At 39.7% G+C, this 22991-nt stretch overlaps 2 long non-coding RNA genes across 3 annotated transcripts; both read left to right on the forward strand.

Moving 5' to 3' along the window:
* Positions 1 to 330: 330 nt before the first annotated feature.
* Positions 331 to 5055, forward strand: LOC120408561. Of its 2 annotated transcripts, none has more exons than XR_005600781.1 (3): positions 331 to 571; positions 1963 to 2123; positions 5005 to 5055. It is a non-coding gene; the product is annotated as an uncharacterized LOC120408561 (long non-coding RNA). The 2 variants fall into 2 exon arrangements; XR_005600780.1 differs by lacking the exon at positions 331 to 571 and adding an exon at positions 1172 to 1340.
* An 8884-nt stretch (positions 5056 to 13939) lies between these two features.
* LOC120408562 lies at positions 13940 to 16850 on the forward strand. The gene is made up of 3 exons (XR_005600782.1): positions 13940 to 14075; positions 15050 to 15130; positions 16716 to 16850. It is a non-coding gene; the product is annotated as an uncharacterized LOC120408562 (long non-coding RNA).
* The last annotated feature ends 6141 nt before the right edge of the window (positions 16851 to 22991 follow it).

A 22991-nucleotide genomic window follows, 5' to 3' on the forward strand; every position in this document is an offset into this window, starting at 1 on the left:
TCCCAGTTCTTTCATGAAGATATCCAGATCACCCAGAAATCTTTTGGATGATCTGGGAGAATAAGAGTCTGTATTAATACTGTTTATAGTACTGTACTAGATTTGTTTATGTAGGGACCAGCAAGCATATTTCATTTAATAAGAGTTTATTCTGAAGTGGGTTTTTCCAGCATATGTATGTATGTTACAAGTGCTTTGCTTTCTGTACAAATTAGTTTATAAATATGTCTAATAGCTCTGGTTTTGTTTCATAATATCCCCTTTTTGTGCATTCTCAGCCCATAGATTTGTATGTGTTTTTTTTAATTTATCTTCAACTAGTGCCAACTGTTTATAGTTAAAGGAACAGAAAAGTGATGAAGGAAAGGAAGCAGCCTGTTGTGATCATCATCAATACATGCAGCTTTAACGACACAAAGAGAGACAATCCTTAGCCCTGAAGCACTTTTTATAAATGAATCAGGGGTTGTTTTAGAGGCAATGTGTTAACTATTTATTCTGCTCTCTGGAAGCAAACCATTTTGCATTTTGGATTCCTCAGTGACTACAGGAGTTGGCCACAGGAAAAAAAGTTAGTTTATACTGAATTTATACCTCCTTCTGTGTGAGACCCATTTTTTTCCTTTTTCATTTGTGTGGAATATTTCATAGCTTTGCTTCTGTACAGAATGTTATGTACAACAAGACCACAAGCCTGTAAACAGTTATGCACATGCTTAATACCACTGTAAAGTTAAGCAAATGTGTAAATGTTTACAGGATTCATATCCATGTTATTTAAAAATTCAAGAGACAGTAAATACTTCTAGACACTACTATTATTTTTAATATTATCTGGCTTTATTTGTGTAATCCTGTTTTGTGATCTTGTGGCTTGTGAGTCAAAGTACAATTCTTCTCATAAAGGGGATTGTAAAAATGGCATCTTGAGGTTCCTTGTTCATTGCCTCTTAATGACTTTTATATCAAATGTGCTCAGTTTGCATACAAAAAGGTGGGGGGGTTCTGCCAAATTAGCCTGAAATCTGAAAGCCAAGTTCAGTTCTTTCAAACTTGTAAATTGCCATCAATAAAGATTCTTCAGTGGAATTTTGGTAAGGATTCTACTGATGGTGATACAACAGCATACTAAAAAAACACCTTGCTGTCTCACAGCGGTGTTTGGCTCTGCAGGTCAACCAGGAATATAAAAGTAGTACAAAATTATTTTTGTTGCCAAGTAAAGAGGCATGACTCTAGACATATGGAACAGAAATGAGGAGTAAGGTAGTGCCGTTTTACATAATCACCCTTCTGAAGATAATCACCCTTGAAGGGACCCCATTCTTATTACAACTAATGTACAGTTTCTATTATTACAAATATTATAAACTATTTTACGGTGCCTATAAGCAGTGGTGAACTGGAGCGGGTTCCCACCAGTTCCCAAGAACCGGTTGCTAAAATTAGACCACCATGGAGAACCGGTTGTTAAAGGGCCAGGGGGTGGGCAAAAAACTCCAGTCCGCAGGCTGGACCATCCTGTTGCTCCCAGGATTCCCAGCTGGGGAGGCTGAGGTTCCCCTGGCCCCTCCCCCTTTCCCCCCCAGCTGCAGTGTGGCCAGCTGCCGGCACCAGCTGGGCAGCTCAGCTGAGCTCCTGAGTCGTCCTGCTGCTTTGAGCTGCAGGCAAGGTAAGGGGGGGCTGCAAGCTCCAGGGCCGCTGGCGGTGGGCAATTTTCCCCAGGCCCTGCAGGGGCCCCCGGTCCCACAAGTATGTCTTCCCCCGTCCTGGCCCCTCCCCCGCTCCCCACCCCCCCCCCCCCGTTAAATCAGAACTTTTTATAGGGAACCGGTTGTTAAGATTTTGGCAGCTCATCACTGCCTATAAGTGTTTCATGATTTCACAGGTTGGTTGGTTTTTAAAGCTGGATTTGTAGTTTAATTTTTTGTGGGTGTTTTTATATTGTCTGTAATACTATAGATCAGCTGGAGGCAGTCTGTCTTATGGCACTCCCCTCCTGGCTCTGGGCATCAGAGCTTTGCCAGCTTGATCCCCTGGCCAGAACGGCCTTGAATGCTGTTTCATGTTATGCTGGAGACCAGGCCAGTGTGCAGAAGGCCCAGGATTGGAAGAGCACAAAGGTGACTTCAAGCCACATTTGCCCCCACCCACCTACTCCCGCACCCCAGAGCAAAGGATCTATGTTCTCAGACTGTTAAATCAAAAAAGCCCCAAACCCTTTAAAATAAATAGTTGCCTGACAATTAATAGTTAATATTTACATTGCAGTAACACTTTCAGGCTCCTTTAAGGGCTGGAGCTGTTGGATGCTGTACAAATACATAGCAAGATATTGGCCTTGCCCCCAAAAGGTTTATGATCAAAGAAGACTGCCTAAAACCAGCGTTTTCCTAGATCTGTTCTATTTTAGCTAGACATTTGCATCTTGATATCACTGTGGTATCTGAGCACTTTAAAATATACATAGCTCCAAATATATGGTCTTTCACTGACTTTAATTCTCTGTTCATGATGTTTGGCAGAACTGCTGTTAATATCAATAGGATCTGTGCATACTTATTGACACCTATGCAATATAGCACAGTCAGGAGCTCATAGAAGGTCATCATGTTTGGTTCTTTATCATGTCTCTGAAAATTTTTGTATCATCCATTAATATGGAAGGAATCTCCAGAATACATTTTTTTTACAAGAACATTTGCATTGTTGTAACTGCTAAGAAATATATCTGGCAATTGCTCCAGTTAAAAAGACTGTGGTCCCTCCTCATCCTTTATAGCAGGGGTTGGCAACCTTTCAGAAGTGGTGTGCCGAGTCTTCATTTATTCACTCTATTATAAGGTTTCGCGCGCCACTAATACATTTTAATGTTTTTAGAAGGTCTCTTTCTATGTCTATAATATATAACTAAACTATTGTTCTATGTAAAGTAAATAAGGTTTTTAAATGTTTAAGAGGCTTCATTTAAAATTAAATTATAAGGCAGAGCCCCTGGACCGGTGGCCAGGACCGGGCAGTGTGAGTGCCACTGAAAATCAGCTCCCATGCTGCCTTCGGCATGCGTGCCATAGGTTGCCTACCCCTGCTTTATAGCATCTGTGTAGGTGACTATGAAAGGAAATGTGGATCTTTTTGTAAGGAATAGAGCTGGAAAAATCTTGCCATATTTGTAAATTGCTTTTCTTGGTATGCAAATAGAAAGAGGGCACAGAAGGATTCACATCAAGGAGCAGTTTGTTCACAAAATGATAGGAATCCTCTAACCTCGTGGCAGAGAAGACATAGCAAAAATCCTGCAAATCTATTTTAAGATAAGTCGTAAAAGATGAGGGAGCAGTATCACAAAATATATGTTGCAAAGGAGAATGAGCCAATCAGAGAGGTTTCCCTCAAGGCTCCGTAATTGCTACAGTCTGCAGCAGAAAAAGAATGGCAAGGAAACAGGTAGCCCATGTGGAGAAAAGCTCCATTCCCTACAAAGAAATTACACTCTAGCATAAAACCAGGGCTCTCTTTCTGGAAGATCTGGGCATATGCATATAGAAAAAAAAAGAACCAAACATAATTACTTGTAACCTTGTCAGGCATATAATTATAGTTGGGATAAAATGTGAAATAAGCCAAAATATTTGTTGGGTTGTTTTCTCTAGATGTACCCAGAAAACACCATAATCATAACCCTGCCTGCTGAAAAAGCACAACATCTCCTGTGACACATGGGCAAGGCTTTGAACAACTCAGCTGACCTGCCAAATGCTGAGGGACTTTAATTTTTATTTATTTTCATAAGGGCAGGTTTAACAGACAGCACTAGGAATAAGAACTAGACATCTGCTACTTCAGAAAAAATTATCTTCACAAACCCTATCTGTCTTAGTTTTTTCTGTAGTGCCAATCATTCTAGAATCTAAGCACTTCCATGTTATTTTTAAATAGCTATATATTTAAGACTTTTACAGAATTATGATCCGCTTGTGCAGGCTTCACATGAGCCTGAGTAAAGGTGTGACAGCTGTGGGAAGAATTGTGCCTCTGGAGACACAATCACTTGCCCAGTTTCTCAGCTCACACACCCCCACACCATCAGCCTACTGAGTAATGGGAAAGTACCTGTTCCCATGGCTAGATTTACAAGTTGTTAATTAATTGACTTCATTGAGACTTTTGCCTGAATAAGAACTGAGTAAAAATTCAGTAGGGACACCAGGATTTGGCCTCATGTTATTTTAAAAGACTCAGGACTATATTTTAAAATTTGAGGCTGAAATCCTGGTTCAATTGCAGTCCATGGCAAAACTCCCCTGGATTTCAATTGGATTAAGTTTTCACCCGGAGTCTATTATAGTGTGTGGTTTTGCTTGAAAACTATTGGAACTTGAGGAGAGATGGGACTTGAGTGTTTAATGTATGGATTGAACAGGTTTGTTCTACTTGTTGCAAGTTAACTTCCTGGGTATAATGCATTACTTCAGTCCATCAACTTACTGCTCATATTACAACATTATGTTTTGATTTTTTTTTAAGTGGAGGATGATGTAATGCAATTTGGTGCTGCTCAAGCTTGGTAATGAATGTGACTCAACAGAAAGCTCATCTTTAGTGTTTTGCAACATGTGGGTGCTTTCCCACTAGAGACTAAGCCACTCACAAAATTTTATCTAGCACTTTAAGCACTATGCTTAATACACTAAGTCAAGGGTGGCCAACCTGTGGCTCCGGAGCCAAATGCAGCTCTTCAGAGGTTAATATGCAGCTCCTTGCATAGGCACCGACTCTGAGGCTGGAGCTACAAACAGCAACTTTCCAACGTGTCGGGGAGTGTTCACTGCTCAACCCCCTGCTGTGCCCTAGGTCCTGCCCCGACTCCTTCCACTCCTTCCCCCAATGCCGCCACCCCTTATTTTTAAAAATGGTATCATATGTCAAAAATTGTGCATTTAACTAGTAGCAACTGGTGCTTTAACAAGTAGCATTTATTAAGTTACTTCTTCTTCTTTTTAGGTCTAGAGTCACAAATTTGAAGGCCAGAAAGGACCATTGTGTAGTCTGAACTACTGCATATCACAGGCCATTAGACTTCCCCGAATAAATTTCTGCTTCAAGTCCAATAACTGTGAATGAACTAGAGTGTATCTTTTAGAAAAACATCCAGCCTTGATTTTAAAATTTCCAGTAATGGAGACTCTTTAGTATTTTGTTCCAGTGGTTAATTATGCTCATTGTTAAAAAATGTGTGCCTTATTTCTAGTCTGAAGTTGTCTAGCTTCAATTTCCAGTAGGGTGACCAGATAGCAAGTGTGAAAAATTGAGATGGGGTGAAGGGTAATAGGTGCCTATATAAGAAAAAGCCCCAAATATCAGGATTGTCCCTATAAAATAGGGACATCTGGTCACCCTAATATCCAGCCATAGGATCTTGTTAAAGGCTGCTAGATTGAAAAGCCATCTATTATCAAATTTCTGTTCTGAGTGTAGGTACTTATAGTCTCTGGACAAGTCACTGCTCAATCTTCTCTTTGATAAAATAAACAGATTAGCTCCCTGAGTCTATCACGCTAAAGCAGGTTTTCTAATCCTTTTATCATTCTCATGGCTCTTCTCTGAACCATTTCCAATTCATCAACATCCTTCTTGAATTGTGAACATCAGAACGGGACACAGTATTCCATTAGCAGTTGCACCAGAACTAAATAACTTAGCAATGTCATTCAAAAGAAGCATTCTAGACATATGCCATTAAAGTCACACAACTATAAAGCAGATAATTTATAGGGTTCACGGTACTGAATCTAAAAATCACAGGGAACATGCAACTTCCACAGCTAAATTCTTGATTTAGTACATAAACAGTGCATCTCACCCAGGCATCCAACTATCAAAGGGTATGTCTACACTGCAAAGAAAAACCCGCAGCTTGCCCATGCCAGCTGACTCAGACTCCTGGGGCTTGAGCTGCATTTCATTGCTGGGTAGACTTCCAGGCTTGGGCTGCAGCCTGAGCTCTGGAACCCTCCCACCTTGCAGGGTCCTAGAGCCCGGGCTCCAGCCCAAGCCTGCAATTAAACAGTCCCTTAGCCCGGGTCCCATGAGCCCAAGTCAGCTGGCACAAGTCTGCCATGAGTGCCTAATTTCAGCGTAGACATAGCCAGAGAGACCTATCACTTCCATTTGCATGCTGACCTAGGGCCACATCTGAGTTTTAGGCCATTAAATTGCTTCCACATGCCCAAATTCAATTATCGTCCAAGCATGGGGCAGATCAATCTAGCTTCTATGATTTTAAGGTCTAGTTTCTTTTAAAGAGTAGTACTGTATTTAAAAAGTTTGCAAGGGAACAATTTTCTGTTTAAGCATCTATCCTCGATCACATAGAAATAATTTAAACATTTTGACAGGCTGTATTGCAAGTTTTTTCTCTTCATTTTTAAATGAAAATTTACCCAAGAAAAGCATTATGTAGTTTCTCAAGGACTAATATTAAGGCATACTATTTACTCCAGTGAGAATGAGAAAGAATGAAAAATCATAGTTAAAGTTCTACCTGATGGTTATTTATCCATACAAGTTATTCACTGCACAGTTACTGCTCACTTTAAAGCTTTCCTCTATATAAGACACAATTCAGATATATTAGCTACACATGCTGTGTTTAAAACTTTAAAAATTATGTGTATGTGTGTGAAGGAAGCTGATGACCAAAATGCACTAAACTACACATGCTTGTGTGATGTTCCCGAGCATAGTTGTGAATGACAGGAGACAAATCAGTCAAACTCAAAACAATCCCACTGTATTAGTCTACTCATCTTCACTTCTATGATACTTCATTTAGAGCACAGAGTTCTGTTTAATGTCAAACACTAGATTCTGCTTAAGTCTTTATGATCAGAATGAGATCTCTGACAGACCAGTGCTACACTGAAATATAGTAACCATGGAGTCTATCATCTTGGCACATATTAAATGTCAAAAATATATGTTCTCTGCACCCTATTTATTTCAGGCCTGATTCTGCTCCCCCTGAAGTCAAAGACAAAACTCTCAATGGCTCATTGGGGTCACTATTATACCTAAAGTGTGTCCCAGCAATCAAAAGCTCTTGGTACTCCTTGTTTTCCCAATGACTGTAAAGGATTCTATGTTACTATCCTTTATATTACAACTTCCTATCTGTATCAAAATATATTGTAAAAGTATTTTAGCCTATTCATTTTATAGGGGCATTCCCCCAAACTGAAAATTGATTGGCCTAATAACTATGAACATCTGACAAAGTTCCTTCCACTAAAAGGAGTTTACAAATCACCATGCAGAGCAACGAATAAAAGTTAAGATACAATAAATCACTTGTTAAAAAGAAGACAAGTCAAGGACATTTTCTAGGCGATTAATTTCCTATTTGTAATACCTGGCTATGCCTGATTTATATCCTGAAGGGTTAATATCTTAGAGACTATCATTTATCTCAGAAGAAATGTGATTCTTACCCAGATATTCCCTTGGTTAAAGAAGAATCTCTGGTTATTTTATCCCAGCTGGGCTGAGGTAATTGCCTTAAGCTACAGGCAGGAGAATGGAAAGCAGATGAAGCATGTTGAAGATTAACCACACAAAGAAACTGCCTTTAAATAAAGGAAGGGTTAGAATTTAGAAAGACAACACAGGAAATTTCTCAAATACATGCAGGCATACCAGACGGGAAAATTATGTACACATAGGTGAAGCTGTATAAATTCTGCAAAGGTGGTCACGTATCTCTATAAAATTATATCTGATGCTTAATACAAATTAGAGTAATAATCAGGCAGGAAGAAAATGAGCACTGATTTCTACAGATACATCAGTATCTGTAAATGTGAAGTGGGATCAGATCCATTCTCATTTTTGTTATTATAAATGGAAGTAAAGCTGGAACTGTCTGGTGCTGAAGAGTAAATGATACTGATAATGATTACTCAGCATGCTAACATGCAGGAAGATGGTTAATAACAGGATAAAACATTTAACCTTTCTTACAAGATCATCCCAAATCCCACTGAAGGCAATGGAAGTCTTTTTATTGACTTGGGTGGGGCGTTGGATTGTGCTCTGTACCAGCAGTTCACAAGTCTCATATTGGGTCAGAGTATTGGCAGTATGATGCTACAGCAGTGGTTCTCAAACGGTTTTTTATTTTGCGGACCACTTGAAAATTGGTGAGGGTCTTGGCGGACCACTTAATGATCTTTCCAAATAGCTACCTATTGTAAAGCACTTTGGATAAAAGCGCTATATTAAAAAAAGTAATAATTAACTTTTTTGTTCTACAAATAAAAACGTATATTTTAATATCACTAGACTTACCTTTCTAATGCGATGGATGTGCCCTCTCTCCCCCCGCTGCAGCAGCCCTAGAGCTGGGGCTGCGAAGGAGCGGGGTCTCTCCCCGCCACAGCAGCCACAGAGCAGAGGCTGGGAAGGAGGGGGGTCTCTCCCCGCCACAGCAGCCACAGAGCTGAGTCTGGGAAGGAGTGGGGGGGTCTTTCCTGCACCACAGCAGCCACATAGCTGTGGCTGGGAAGGAGGGCCATGTTTCCCTGGCAGCTGCAGCCCTGGAGCTAGGGAAAGTTGCCTCTTTCTCTGGCTGCCACAGCCCTGCATGTCTCAAATTCCCCCCACCCTCTCTTCTCACCCCATTGCCCCCTCCCACCTGCCCCCTATTCCCCCCAAGGCCACCACCTCACCTTACATGTGCGTCTTCTCCAGGGTCCAGGCACCTAATTAGTGGAGTCACGCGTGTGCAGCTCCACTAAGTAGGTGGGTGGCCCTTCATTCTCTTGTGTGTGGCCACCCAGGCAAGCACTTTAGAGGGAACTATCCACAGATCACCTGAATGGAGCTCACAGACTACTGGTTTTCCGCAGACCGCAGTTTGAGAACCTCTGTGCTGCAGCATAATTTACTATAAGAAAAAAACACATAATGATATCTATAGCTAAAATTGCACACACATTTCTATTCTAAGGGCTTGTTTTCAGTTGCCTTTAACTTTTTTCAAGCCTCTTATTTTCCTGGCTGATATTTGTCAGGTTTATTCACAGTCCAGGAGTGATTTTTAAAAGTTGCAATCATATTTGAAAATAAAGAAGGGAGTGAGGGGGGAGGGAACACTTTTGCCATCATAAAACATGTTGTGTACTTTTTTTTTTAATAGTTCTAGCATGTTAGTGGTAGCTGGTAGACCTATGACAGGGAGATAGTCCCCAGGTCAGATGTGCTTTTGATAGCCTGGTTAAAACAGATTATTTGTCAAAGTTATTAGTGGTTTTCAAATGTACTTTTCACATGTGCACTAGCTTTTATGAATGTGATTATATCAATGGTGTGCGAACATTCCTTTGGTTTTGTGCATGTGTGGGTAGCTTATGAAAGTCCATAGGCAGTGTTGCATTTTCATATAGGGCTGGGACACAGAAGGAGGCAAAGTTCCTGCCTTCTTCTAGATTACATAGAAAGGAGTGTAGGGAATGAGGGAAGGGTTCCTGCATCATTGCCTGCACATGTCGAAGAGCATTCTTCTACTGCCTGCAGATAGTTGATCAATGTAGAATTGCTTTGTTTCTTCATTTTCTGTTTATCAAAATGGTAGAGAACCCCCTCCCCACCAATCCCCAGGCTTCCGCTACCAGAATATAACATTTGCAAACTGAACCTCTAACCGGCTAGGAAATGACAAAGTTAAGAGTGCTCTGCCTCCTTGTATGTACATAGTATAAAACAGGTCGAGATTTGCTGAGCATGGGAGGAGGAAGGTGGCATCAATGAGCTAAATCCAGGGCCCTGGTTGTTGGGTCCAGTACTGTCATGGACACAACTCAAAGCTGCTACCAAGAAGTCTTTAGTGGACCGTAAGCCTGTGGAGGATTGTCTTGGTGGAGCAGAGCTCTGCCACACCAACTCCCTACCTCCAAATCACCCCCAAAATGTACTCTCTCTTCCCTGACAAACCCCACTACTGGAGGATAGGAGAGTGGAGATGCTGGGCCCAGCTGCATGGCAGATGCACCAGGAAAGAGTTCACTTTTTGTGGGGAATTCTCTGCTAGATATTGTCAGCTGGGTTACAGCTTCTTTGTACCACCAGCTTGTGTCTCTGGCCCACAGTATTTTATTACATAATCATACTAGCTTTTCTACAGGATCCCTACCTAATTAAGTGCATAAGATGGATGGTGCTTAGTTAACTATACATCTGTTTTGCCACCATTTTAGCTGACAGTAAGTCACTCCGAAATGATGGTAAATATGGATCAGACCTTAGTAAGTGTGTCTTTACTAGGGCTCCCAGAAGATCTCCCAATGAGAACTTTTTTGTAAATTTCATCAGTGTAGACAAGGCTTCAGAAGGCTTCCACTGTAGTTCCTTGCTCTCTTATTGAAGAGTTTACATGCCACAGGCAAGCTGAGTCTTGCCATCATGTTTACCATTCTTGCTCATTTATATGGTCCTGATCCAGCATCCAAATTACTGACTCCAATAGGAGCAGGATGTCTTATTGTTTCAAAAAGTGCCTCTTGTCTTCATGCAAGGGGTTTTATTTTCACTGATTTTTAAACAGGAATTATCTCCTTCTCTGTGGTATAAACAGAGTTATGTGTTATTTTTGTGGTTAAGTAAATAGAAGCAGAACTGGAATATAAGTAGGAGTCATGTTGTACTAACACTTATTTAGCAGACATACTATGTCCTCCAAATCCCTTATAAATAAAAAATAATCTCATAATTGTCCTAAAAGAATGGAAATTTCCAGTCGATAGATGAGAACTATTTCTTTAAGGAAGGATAAAAGTAGGACAATGTTTAAGTGCAGAGTAATTATTTTAAAATTATTATGACTAAAGTAGAAAAACTGAGTCATCTAAGCAATAATTTAGATGCTAACACCTAAAAATACAAGCTAAGTAGGGCCTGATTCAAAGCCCATTTAAATCCATGGGAGTCTTTCCATTCACTTCTATGGGCTTTGGATCAGGCCCTGGACCATCAATGATTCATTCTTACCAGTTATGGCAAGATACTATGGGACATAGAATTCTTACTTCATTCTCCATTTTTATGATTTCCGTGATGGAGATGGGCTGGACTGATCTTTGGTGAGCTTCCAAGCTTAGGCTGTAGAGGCTTGAGATTTATGAAGATACGTGTCTATGTAACCAGCCTATATCCTGGATACCATTTTATAAGGAATAATGCTCAAAAGTGCTGCCATGGAAGTAGCAGAAGGAGGAGTAATATTATAAAATAGGAATTGCCAGTGATGTATGTAGTGTAGTATTCTACCTGTGAAAGTGGACAGTCTTGGGGTGAAATGCTGGTCCCAGTGACATCAATGAGAAAACTACCATTGATTCAATGGGATCAGGATGTCACCCCTGGATTCTTCAGAGGAAAGACTCAATAGATATTGTCACCAATGGTTGATACTAATTGTTTGACATGGTGATGTAATATCAAAAAAAGCTGTTCTCTGAGGACAGGACTTGCAGGAACACAAAAAAGAAAAAGAAACACCTCCCAAAAGAAAAAGAGAAATATTTTAACTGAGAAAAAAAATGATATTCCAAAATAAGGGAAGGAGGAAAAGAAGTTGTTTTCTGTTTTAAAATATCTTGAGAATATTGGTACCAGTTTTATGAGATTGTTTTAAATATTATGAAGCAGAAAGTTCCAGAGTCATGCTTATGATCCAACATTAACACCCAAGTATTCCAAGATACTTAACTTTTTTTAATAAGTCACCAGTTCTTCCTTCTTTCTTCCATGTTTTATTTTATACTGATAAAATTATGGTTTTAAATATGCACAACTTAATGCATGCAACATACTCATTTTTCACTGGCAGCAAGATTATTTAACAGTACACTTGTCTGATATGACTGCACCTTACCAATATTTATTCTGTTTAATATTGTGAGATTTGATTTGATATCTGATAGCTATGACCTGTCTGTCACTCTAAGGCCTGATTCCCTCTTGATATCCATAGTGTTTAGGCATCTCCTTCTCATTACATTACATTTTTTAAAGTAATTTCTATTTCTGAGTAATTTATTTTCTTTTTTAAAATTTCATATCAAAAGTATCTTCACTTCTTTTTTAGATGAAAAAATTGTTTAACAAAAGCTTTTTGATTTTACTATGAGTATCTATTGCATCACTATTTTGTCAGAGCCATTCAAAATGCACTGGGAGATGGGTGCATTCATGCCGCTGGCATTTGGATATGAAGACAACTGTTTGAACAATTACAGCCAGCTCCATTGTGTTCCCAGCAAACTCTGAAGTTCCTGTCAGCTACATGTCACTTCCAATTTATGTTATTTGCAGATTCAACAATGATACATGGTACAAAGCCCTTTTCAAAATTCTTGTTCAAGCAGAGACTGATACCCAAAGCTGGCTGCCCATTATATTATAACTATGATGATTTCCAGTATGTGTGAAATAATTTTGATGGGCACAGTCAGATATTTGTTGGGAACTCACACCAGTGTTAATTATACATCATTTTAAGCTGCATTGGGAAAACACTATCATATATATTTGGCACCACTAACTACCTGTGTACAAAAATATAATATTCAAAGAGACTTGTTTGGGATAAAGATGGCACATGGAGGCCTTGTCTCTACAGAGGGCACAGAAATATCACACTTTTCTACCATTTGTTCAGCTCTGTCAGTGTCAGCAATGTTGGGAGACCTACGGCTTGTCTACACAGGAATTTGACTGACATAGCTATTCTAGAATAACTAATCTGCAATAGTTGTGGAATAGCTCCCCATTTGAACACTCTATTCCAGAATAAACGTGACTTTATTCCAGAATAATTATTCTGCTCACAGAGTAGAGTGAATTATTCTCGAATATCGCTTTTATTCTGGAATAGAATGTCCACGTGGGGGAGTTATTCTAGAACAGATAAATTATACTAACTATGGTGGTCAGCCAGCTCCATGTAGGAAAGACCCTAGTGTAGATGGACCACTATGGTTTTGTTTAAGTTAAGTTGAGGTTAGGTCGGGGTTAGCTAGCCTGACCTGTTCCCTTCTGTAGATACTAGTTAATATTGGTATTTTACCTTGATTTAGCTGGTTAAGACTGACTGTGATGGAAGCTCATGTTAGCAAGCCCCAATTTAACCTCAGACTCTTTTCCTAATATATACAAGACCTATATACTTCCAGCATAATAAGTGTTGTGTCACATCACCCTTCTCAGAGCAAGTCTAATCAACATGGTGCTTAAAGTGCTGGCCACAGCTGACAACCAGTCTATACCAGTGGTCCTAATAGTGCTTCACCTGTGAAGCTGAACAGTTAGAAACAGCCTACTGCAGACGTGTCCTTAGGAGGCTGGTAATATTTTAGACCCAGAAAAACCCAGTATTGTCTGTACCATTGAAAGCATCACCTTGGAACTTGCTCTCTGAAGCTTAATGTTACTTCTGTTTAGATGACATCCTCTCCCCCACCCCCATTAATTGCTTTGTCATATTTTATATGAAGAAAACACTAATTTAGTTACAAAATAATAAGTGCTGAATTTTCCCCTTCACTTTAACAAATATAAAAGTAAAATCTGTGTATCTCCCATTAATGTCCATGTAACAGGGTGGCTTGCTCCATAAGGGCTGTAGGGCCTGGGGCTAGCCTGATTACTAAAAGCACATACCTGGGTTGGATCAGATAATTGCCTATAAAGGGCTGCAGATGGCGGCAATAAAGGGGGAAGCCCAGAACACCTCAGGAAGTAAGAAAGGCTCCTGCAGGGAAAACCCTGACCCCTGGGAGTTTGGAAACCAGAATCAAAAACCTGGAAGGCCTAGGAGCAGGGTGAACTGAAGACTGCTGTGAGAGAGCAGGCTCCAGCAGAAAGACCTGAGATGTGGGTTTTCCCTACTGAGACTACAGGCAGGAAAAGCCTGGAATGACCTGAAGAGATAGTAAAATGGATGGACTCTGTTTTGGGACTCTGCTTTTTATTTTGGCACTTTATTTATGTGACTAAACTTGGACTCATGAGAACGGAAGGTGAATGCACAAGGAAAACCAGTGTGGAGTTTAAGAAGCCCCTTAATGCAGAAACTAAGGCAGGCTACCTGGAGTATGAGCCCAGGCCACAAGCGAGTGCCATGGCAGGCAGCCAACCCCACTCTAGACTAGCACTCAGGTGACTGACAGGTTAACAAAGTGTTAATAACACTGTCACACTTAGGATGGTAGATCATATCTCACAAGGCATTCCACACAGCCAGTTAGATGGGTCATAGCTGCAGGTTAGCATGATGAGGGAAAGGAATCCTCTAGTTGGCTTAACTCTTTTACTTGGTTGAATGAACAATAGGCTGGAGGTAGACACAAGGGAGGTCATCATAACGCTGAATCAACAGAACAATTTCTCACACAGAAATCTCCCCAGTGGCAGCTGTTTGGCCTACATGGAACATGTCCTTTGTCTATTCATAAAAAAAATTGTGAAATGGTTGCTATTGAATATCTTCATTTTTTTTTTTACTGTTTTGCAAAATTGTCAGACAACGCTCTGATGAGGCAAATGAAACAATGGCTTGACAAAACTCTATTATCCATTTTCAAGAAGACAATGAGTTAAACAAACAAGATGTCCCACAGGCTATATTCTGAAAACTGATGGGTTATCAAAGGCTTCTGAATGAAACAGCATGTAGTCTATGTTGAGGGAATCCTGAAGCTACATTGCCCTAATTTATTAAGATCCCAATTGTTCATTCTCACAAAAGGAAAGAAATATTTAGAAAAGGCTCTATTAAGAAAAGGCTGTGTAATAGAGAGACCAAAAGAGAGAGAAAGCTCCCTTGTTTGACGATGGACAATTGAGATAATGAGGCGTGAGATAACTAGTTCAGATCATTTAAAAACTAATCTACAATCACTGCTGAAAACTAGAACCTGGGGATTTTTTTGAGGTTTGAAAATGTTTGGTTTACATTTTGGAGGGGGGTAATCTTTTTAATTTGCATTTCCAGATCTCATTTTGAAGCTCAGACACCAAAACACCACAACAAAGGCAAAGGGCTTGGTCTTTTCAGATGGGCCAAAATCAAAAGGTACTGGCAACATTGCATGAAAATCTTTTTCACAAGATTCCTAGCTCAATTTTCAGACCAAATTGGTTTGGAAAATTTCAGATCAGTGTCAATCATTCAAATCTTTTGCTTGGGGAGGAAAAAAAAGAAAAAGGAAAAGGTCTTTTTGTCATTTTCCTCCTCCTCCTCTTTACTAATTTGAATAATCTAGCAATTAAATATTCTTTAGGCCAAAAGTTCTAAACTCAGACCCTAAATTGCACCCTCTGATGTGTGTTTGTAAAGTACTACAAATCCAAAGTCTGCAATTAGCACTTGTAAGCCAGGTAACTGAGCTTACAAATGGATAGTGGTGCATATAAAAATGAATATATGCAAGAAGCTCTCTAATTTGCATATTCAGATCTTGCCTTTGCATAACTTTTAAAGGTGCAACTTAGTTTTGAAAATTGGCCCTTTTAAGTATACAGAATGAGAAGCTTGAAAGAACCATCACAGGGACTCTTATAGAAGAATTAGATCATCCAAAATATTGAAATATAACTCTTACAATTCATAACCCAATAGCTCCTTTGTCCTGGAAAACTATCATTCTTAAGATTTTACTAGTATAATAATTCTAATATAAATATTTTCATATTTTACACAAACAGTACTTAAATTTCCCTATAAGCTCATCATGTCACAGCTCCCATTTCAGGGGACCCCAACTCAAAGAATGTTGGAAATGTCTGACTGAATAGTGACTTTTTTGTGCCAGCCTCTGTGATTAGGTATTCAGTGGTGCATAAGTAATTGATCAGTCTAACATAGCCTAGGGATAATATGTTGAACAAGCTCATATCATCCACTTTAAATGAACCAATATTATAGCTCGTCTTTCTCCCAAATTAGAGCCTTTATGCATATGGTAACTGTGGTTGAGTGATACAGTACGAAGAGAGAATGTGAACTGTGGGATTTTTTTAATTTAATTTTGAAGGACTACGTTAATTAGTATTTCCATATTGCAAGATATAATTAAATAACACACCTAGCATTTCTATCTCACCTTCAGTCAAAGGATATTAAAGGATTTTATGAACATTAGTGAATTAGGCCTCATACCTGTGTGATATAGGTACATTAGATAAGTAAGTATCTAATAAATGTCCCCATTATGCTATAGATAGGTTGTGAAACCATCCTCAGCCAAAATTCTATGCTTTTCCCCACCATAAGTCTGAATCTATCCCTTTAGAAGTGTAAGAAAACCCTAGCCTAGTGATTTTTTTTCTATTGCCTTTTAGAATTAATCTGATTTTATTAGAAACCTCTTATGTTTTGATATATCTTTTTTGTGCAATGCCAAGACAGTTTAGGTTGCATTCTTTATTGCATTATTATATTTGGCATTTATTTTTGTATAGAAAAAGGGTTGTGTTTGAATTACTAACAGCCCCAGAAATATTAGACATGTGGGAAAGAGATTCTCAGCAGTATAAATCAACATAGCTCCACTCACTACTCAGCAAGTCTGCAAGTCATCACTTAAAAATTTGCTCTCTCCCAGATGCCCAAAATTCCCAAATATCTTAGACTGTCAAGTTTAATTTGTCTCTTTCAGCTTCAAACTGAGGAGCAGAATGAAACTGATATCCAGGGTTACAGAAATCAGAAGTCTCATGAACACAAGCTAAAAAAATATAGGCACAAAAGAGCTTTATTTATGATTATACCCAGAAACATGCCAAGAATACACCAGCCAATTTGTTCTGTGATGCATTGAGGCTAAAAACGTGCAGATGTCTTTTGTGTGGAGGGCAGATTATGAAATAAAGGACCAAATCCTGTGAGATGCTTAATATCTTCAACTTCCACTGAAGTCAATAACAGCTCTCAATAAGTTGCAAAATCAGACTCTGATTTTCTGTTCCCCAAATTTACATGCAGAGTTCTTTCTCCTTTGGTTGTACTGTCAAAGTCAGTGAACACCACATACTATATCACAGTACATATTTTGTCAGTTTTGTTAGAATGCTTATTTTGTCATGCCTTTCTATGCAACAATAGAACAGCTCAGAATGAGTCATAGATTTTTAAGCCCAGAAAGAAGCATTATGATAATCTATTCTGACCTCCTGTATAACATAGGCAACTGAATTTCACCCAATAATTCCTGCACCAAGCCTGCAACTTGTGACTGAACTAGAGCATATCTGTCTTTGTATTGCCTAGTAACAGATGTCTCATAGAACTGAACTCTGTCAATAGTAAAAGGGGTACAATGTCAATAAAACATTGACCCCACCCCGTGACCCCTAAGGGTCACCACAAACCCCAACCCTTTGAGGCATTACTTCCGGGGGCTAGATTGACATATACCAGGAAGCAAGGGGTGGCATGTGACCCCTTTAAGGAGTCCTCCCACTAACCTCTACCAATCAGAGGGAGTTTCAGCCCTGTAGGACTGCCTGTCCTACAGGGCAAGGGGACAAGCATGTGATATAAACTATAATAAAACTTGGTATCTGTAAATAAAAATATCTATTGAAAAAGTCTGTGTGACTATCTGTGTTTCTGTTACAAGGTCTGTAAACATAGCCCTTAAATAAGACAAAAGTTTTGATGGGGCATCTCGGTTCGTTTAAGGATTTATATATCTTTTAAATAAAAATAATTTGTGAGAACCTAGCTAGTGTATCTTTGAGAAAACAGACCTACTTACAGCAAAAAGTTGAAATGAGTGTAGGAGAATCCAGAGGAAATAAAACAAAACAGAATGTTTAAAATAAAGCAAAAAAGCTTCTATAATCTATATAAAACATGGGTGTTTGAGACATATGTTTGAGTACAATAGAGGTGACTCAAGCCTGTAACTATATTGGTTTAACCACAACCTATTGAAAAAATGGGGTTGTGTGGAACTGTGACCTTCTGATGCAATCACACACCCATGTTTTCTTAATGTTTCGTCAGGGTTAAAGAGATTAGGTCCTGTTGGGTTGGAAAAATTATCACTAATGAGGTTTGATGGGCATTCACTCAGAGTAAGGGGGAGGTGAGTAGGGATGGTAGGCTCTGATCAATATTAAATGAAATAAAAGCTCAGGAGTTTGTAGAATGGTATTGGACAGTTTAAATAAAATCTCAGGAGTTTGTATAATGCTATAGGTCAGTGTTTCTAGCAACTCAGTCATTAAACAAAATACTTTTCAAGAAACCCACAATTATCTCCTGGATATGCCCCTAAATTGCCAACAACAATTTAAACATTAAAACCAACTTTTGAACCATTTTAAAAACACACACAAAACACATATTGCAAAGCAAAAAACCCAGTATTTTTAAACACTCCAAAACAAGCAGTTTACAACAAAATAATTTAAGAATCCCACCCCCACCCCAGAACTTCCCTGGTTGGTCAAATCTGCTCTCAGGGAGGTCTTATGGGGCTGAAACCAACTCAGACTGGTAGAGGGTGGTAAGAGGAATTCTTAGAGGGTTCACATGCCACCCCTTGCTTCAGGTCATTTGTCAGTCTCGACCCTGAAAGTAATACTCTTGGGGGTTGGGACTTATGGTGACAGGTGCACATGGCCTTATGGGTCAAGAGGTGGGGTCAACGTTTGATTGATGTTGTACCCCTTTTACTACTTCTATGTGATACTGTGGGCATCCTCCACATTTCCATTACAAGCCCCTCTCTTCAAGGGGTCAAATAAACAAAGAAAATGTTGCTCAGTATAAATGTACATTTGGTAAGTATTTGGTTAAGAAAAGCGTATTGATCCCATAGCATATCAGCTATTGAGGCTAGCCTAAAACTATCCAAAAAAAGAGTCCATGATTAGCAAACACAAAAAGTGGAACTAAACAAAACCTGCTCATCACCCTGTTTTTTAACCCAACTGGTCAAAGAGTCAGCTTGCTCCTCCTTTCCTGAGAAATAGGAAGATATCAATGAGGCACAGAACAATTCTACCTTACTTAAATCAAAGTTAGCTGTGGTGTCACCTTCACCTTACAGTTTTACTGTAAAAGAGTTTAAGAGTACTGCAATACAAGGCTGCTCTGACCTTCCACTTCAAACAGACTGTTTCTGCATTGTTTGAAAGACCTGCCAATCAGGCCTTGTCAGCAGAGAAGAATATTTATTTTTACCATTGGATGCTTTGACTGAGGTCTTGCAATAGACAAAATACCCTTTGTTACATGGAGCTTTGGGCACAGTCAGTTGGCTTCTATAGTAGGGTTGCTGGTTCAGTCAGCAGGCCTGGTGGTTAGGACCTGAGGCCCCAGTCTCTCTTTTCACCCAATGCCTCCAGGACCCCTGGATGGGGTTCAGCTGAGTCAGCTTCTTTGTCAGTAAAGACCTGGTCCTGCCCTCCCAAGGCTATGTGTAGGGGAATCTGGGGTGGACAGGGTGTCCCGGCCCAGGGCTCTGAAAGTGTGAGAATTCAGGCTGGCCTGCACTCGACCCACCTCCTGTTCACCTTCCCTGGAGCCAATTCCTCCCCACCCCACCCCAATGTCTCAGTTTGGGGTATGGTTGCTGTTTGATTATAGTCATTTGCTCCAAACCCTGTCGCAGGACTGATGCAGGTGACCCTCTAGTGCCCCTGAATGTGGTTCTCCCTACCTCTGGGGTGATGTCTCCAAGGAGGGGGAAAGACTCATAGTCAGACCTCCTCAGCCCCTTCTCCGCCTGTCTCAGGACAGGGCTCTTCCCAACTGCCTGGGTTCCTGGAGCTCTTTTTATACTGCTCCTATCCCAAGAAGTATGTATGGGAGTGCCAGAGGGGCAGAGCTTTCCTGGCCCAGTACTGCTCCAGCCTTTCCCCTGTCCTAGGCTGAGAGAGTGGTTTGTAAGCCCCATCACATCCTCTCATCCTTAGTCACTCTTTTCTGGGCTGTATTAATCTCACCATGTACTACCATCTTACTGAGTATTTAATCTTGAAAAGAATAAATGACAAGACTGCAACAAAGCCAACCTAGTATTAATTTGCTAGAACTTGGCTGTTTTATGGTGTACCACTTCAATGTCTTTATATCAATGTAAAAGGAGAAAATCACAGGAGCCCTTAATTGCAACAGCAACAGGGCCTGCTGTTTCACATTTCACTATTCTCCTTTGCTCCCTGTAGGTCACTGGTCACATTAATTTTCTTTGCAGTGAAACATAGCTACAATAACCACTGAGCAGAACCTATTACAGCCTCTCAGTCACAAATCACACACTGCACTACACAAGCCCCTCACGGTTCCTAGAGGGAAGGGTCAGTCAAAATATGTGGAAGAAAGAGCACACTGTAAGACAGACAAAAAGTCAGCTCAGCTGGCTCGAAATTCAGAGCCCTTACCGGGCTGTCTGCCCAAAAGATATAAACATAATGGTTTCCAAAATGACAGGAGTGGATGTCTGATCCAGTTTCTAAGCTATGATTTAAACAGTTTATACATGTTGTATTTGCTGAGTGACAAACTAAATGCCAAGCAGAGTATTTTTGCATTCTATTGACTCCCAATAGGGACTGTATCGAACAGAGACGAACAAGTCTGGGAGAGGTTTGAGAAGGAGATACAGTATAGAACTACATTCACCTGGGCAACTAGCCAAATAATTTGATATTTTCCACCATCCCTAGAGTTCATTTCAGTTCTAAAACCTTTTTAAATCCATTCTAAATCCAGGAATCCCTGGCAGGTTTGTACAGGCAAATATTGGCAAGTCTAATGAAGATCACAGGTAATTCAATATTAGTGAACGTTACTATATGCCTTGGATTTCCATTCCTGTGGGAGACACTGAAGACATTTAGAAAGACTGCCTCTCATGGAGTGGATGCACTCATGCATGTGGTGGGCATTCTTTAATGCAGGCCAGAGCTAACCTTTGCATACCTGCAGAGTCCAAGGCTACTGGCTACCCCCAAATTGGAGAGCTATAAATGTAAAGAAGAATCTGTTTTTTATTTTTAAATAAAATGCAATTGAATGCTAACCAATGACAGAGGGTGAAATGTTATCACCGATACCAGTATTCCCAATATTCACAACACACCAATTGAATCACTCCCTGAGGGACAAATTGATTTGATATTTTTGCTTCAGTTCATTGAAGGGTGAAAAATGCATCAAATAAATTAATTGCAATTTGTTTGCTCAACCTCACTCACAGCTAAACAGAAGCTGACTGGTCCTACATTCCCTTTCAACAAGCAGTGGCAACAAACTTTTTTGGATGGCTCCAAAATCTTCAGCCAGTCCTCAAGTACCAGCCTTCCAAGTCCACACCACATACCGTACCTGGCTCACTAGCAGTCTTTCTAAACTCCTTGAGTGAAATCCTGGCCCCATAAAAGACAATGGCAAAACTGATTTCAATAAGGCCGTTGGGTGTGTCGTAATATTTGCAGAGAGCAAGAGTCACATGTCAATCATTTCCTCTACCGTGTAAACAATCACTGTATGGGAAATTTCCAACTTACACATATGCAAATCCCTTTATTAAAGCTGCTTGGAAAGTATTCTGTCCCTCCGTGCCCCAGAAAATTTTGATTTTTCATTGAAAATACTGACAACCCCCAAAGGAAGATTTTTTTTTGATGATCAGCAACTGAAAACCCAAAATGTTCAGCAGAAAACTGCTGACTTTCTTTTGCAGGGGAAGGGCACTGGAAACCAAAACATTTTCATTCTGCCAAAATCTTTCACTTTTCTGTCTTTTGGTTAGTGATAAGAAAAAAAAGTTCTTTCCACCACCTCCTCAAAGGAAAACAAGAGATTTCCATAAAGTTTTGATTTTAACTGAAAACCCAGTTTTCAGTCAAAAAAGGTTTCAATTAATAATTTTTGAACAGCCTTCCATAGAAAAGCATAGTTTAAAAATACCAATGTTTATCTATTGTTTGGTTCTCAGCCTCAGTGTGAAGTTCTATTTCTTAGCTTATTAGACCTTCAAACCTCCCAACAGCTGTATATTGGTGTTTTATGCCATTTGAGCATCATGATTCCACCAGTACCATTTTCTGCACCATCTTCTATCTACCACATTTTGCGGTATGAGCAGGAAGTAATAAGCCCAGCTTGGTTATGTTCACTGGGGTATCAACTACACATACGGCATATATCCGATTTCAACTGCCACTTGGCTCAATAGATTGCCAAGCAACATACAACATGCTTGGCAATGTGCTCAGATATTTACTGAAGTCCAGAAACATTTATAATGTTTACAGTTATACTTGTAATATAGTTACAGTTGACAAATAACCTTTCAGTTCAGTAGTAAACTATCCCACAAATATATTTCCATTTTAGCATCTAATACCTGTATTCCTGCCTTTAAATCAATGTACATTTCAGTGAACATAGTTCAGCCCAAGTACAGTACTTCATTATATTTCCTCAAAACACAAACAGTTTTTCCTATCTGTGTCCCCCAAATTCACTTCTGTGCTGGCAGCTGCTTTAACCCTAAAGAAATAATCCAATGAAGTTCCTCGGCAACCCTACAGTGACTTGTTTGGAAGAGTCCCATAAACACCTATCACGCAGTGACAATATTTGGCAATCGTTGCTTCATTTCGTCAAAGCATCTCTGTTTGACCACAGAGCACATTCTGATATGGGACATAAAAAGTTACCAGTCAGGATCTACTCTAGGCAGTTATTCACCCTTGCAGATCTCCCAAAGAAATCCTTGACTTAAATTTACTTCAAAGGATCTAAATAGATACTGCAGTTTCTTTCAATTCTCCTTGTCAGTTGCATATAATTTGTGGAGCAACATGATTTGCCTATCTTGTACTGACTATGTTCAGTTTGCTTATGGGACTTTGAAGTGCTATTAAGCAGTCTTTGAACCATTTTTTCAAAAATTTTCATGATTACTGTT

Source organism: Mauremys reevesii, linkage group 6, assembly GCF_016161935.1.
Source record: "Mauremys reevesii isolate NIE-2019 linkage group 6, ASM1616193v1, whole genome shotgun sequence".
NCBI lineage: Eukaryota > Metazoa > Chordata > Testudines > Geoemydidae > Mauremys > Mauremys reevesii.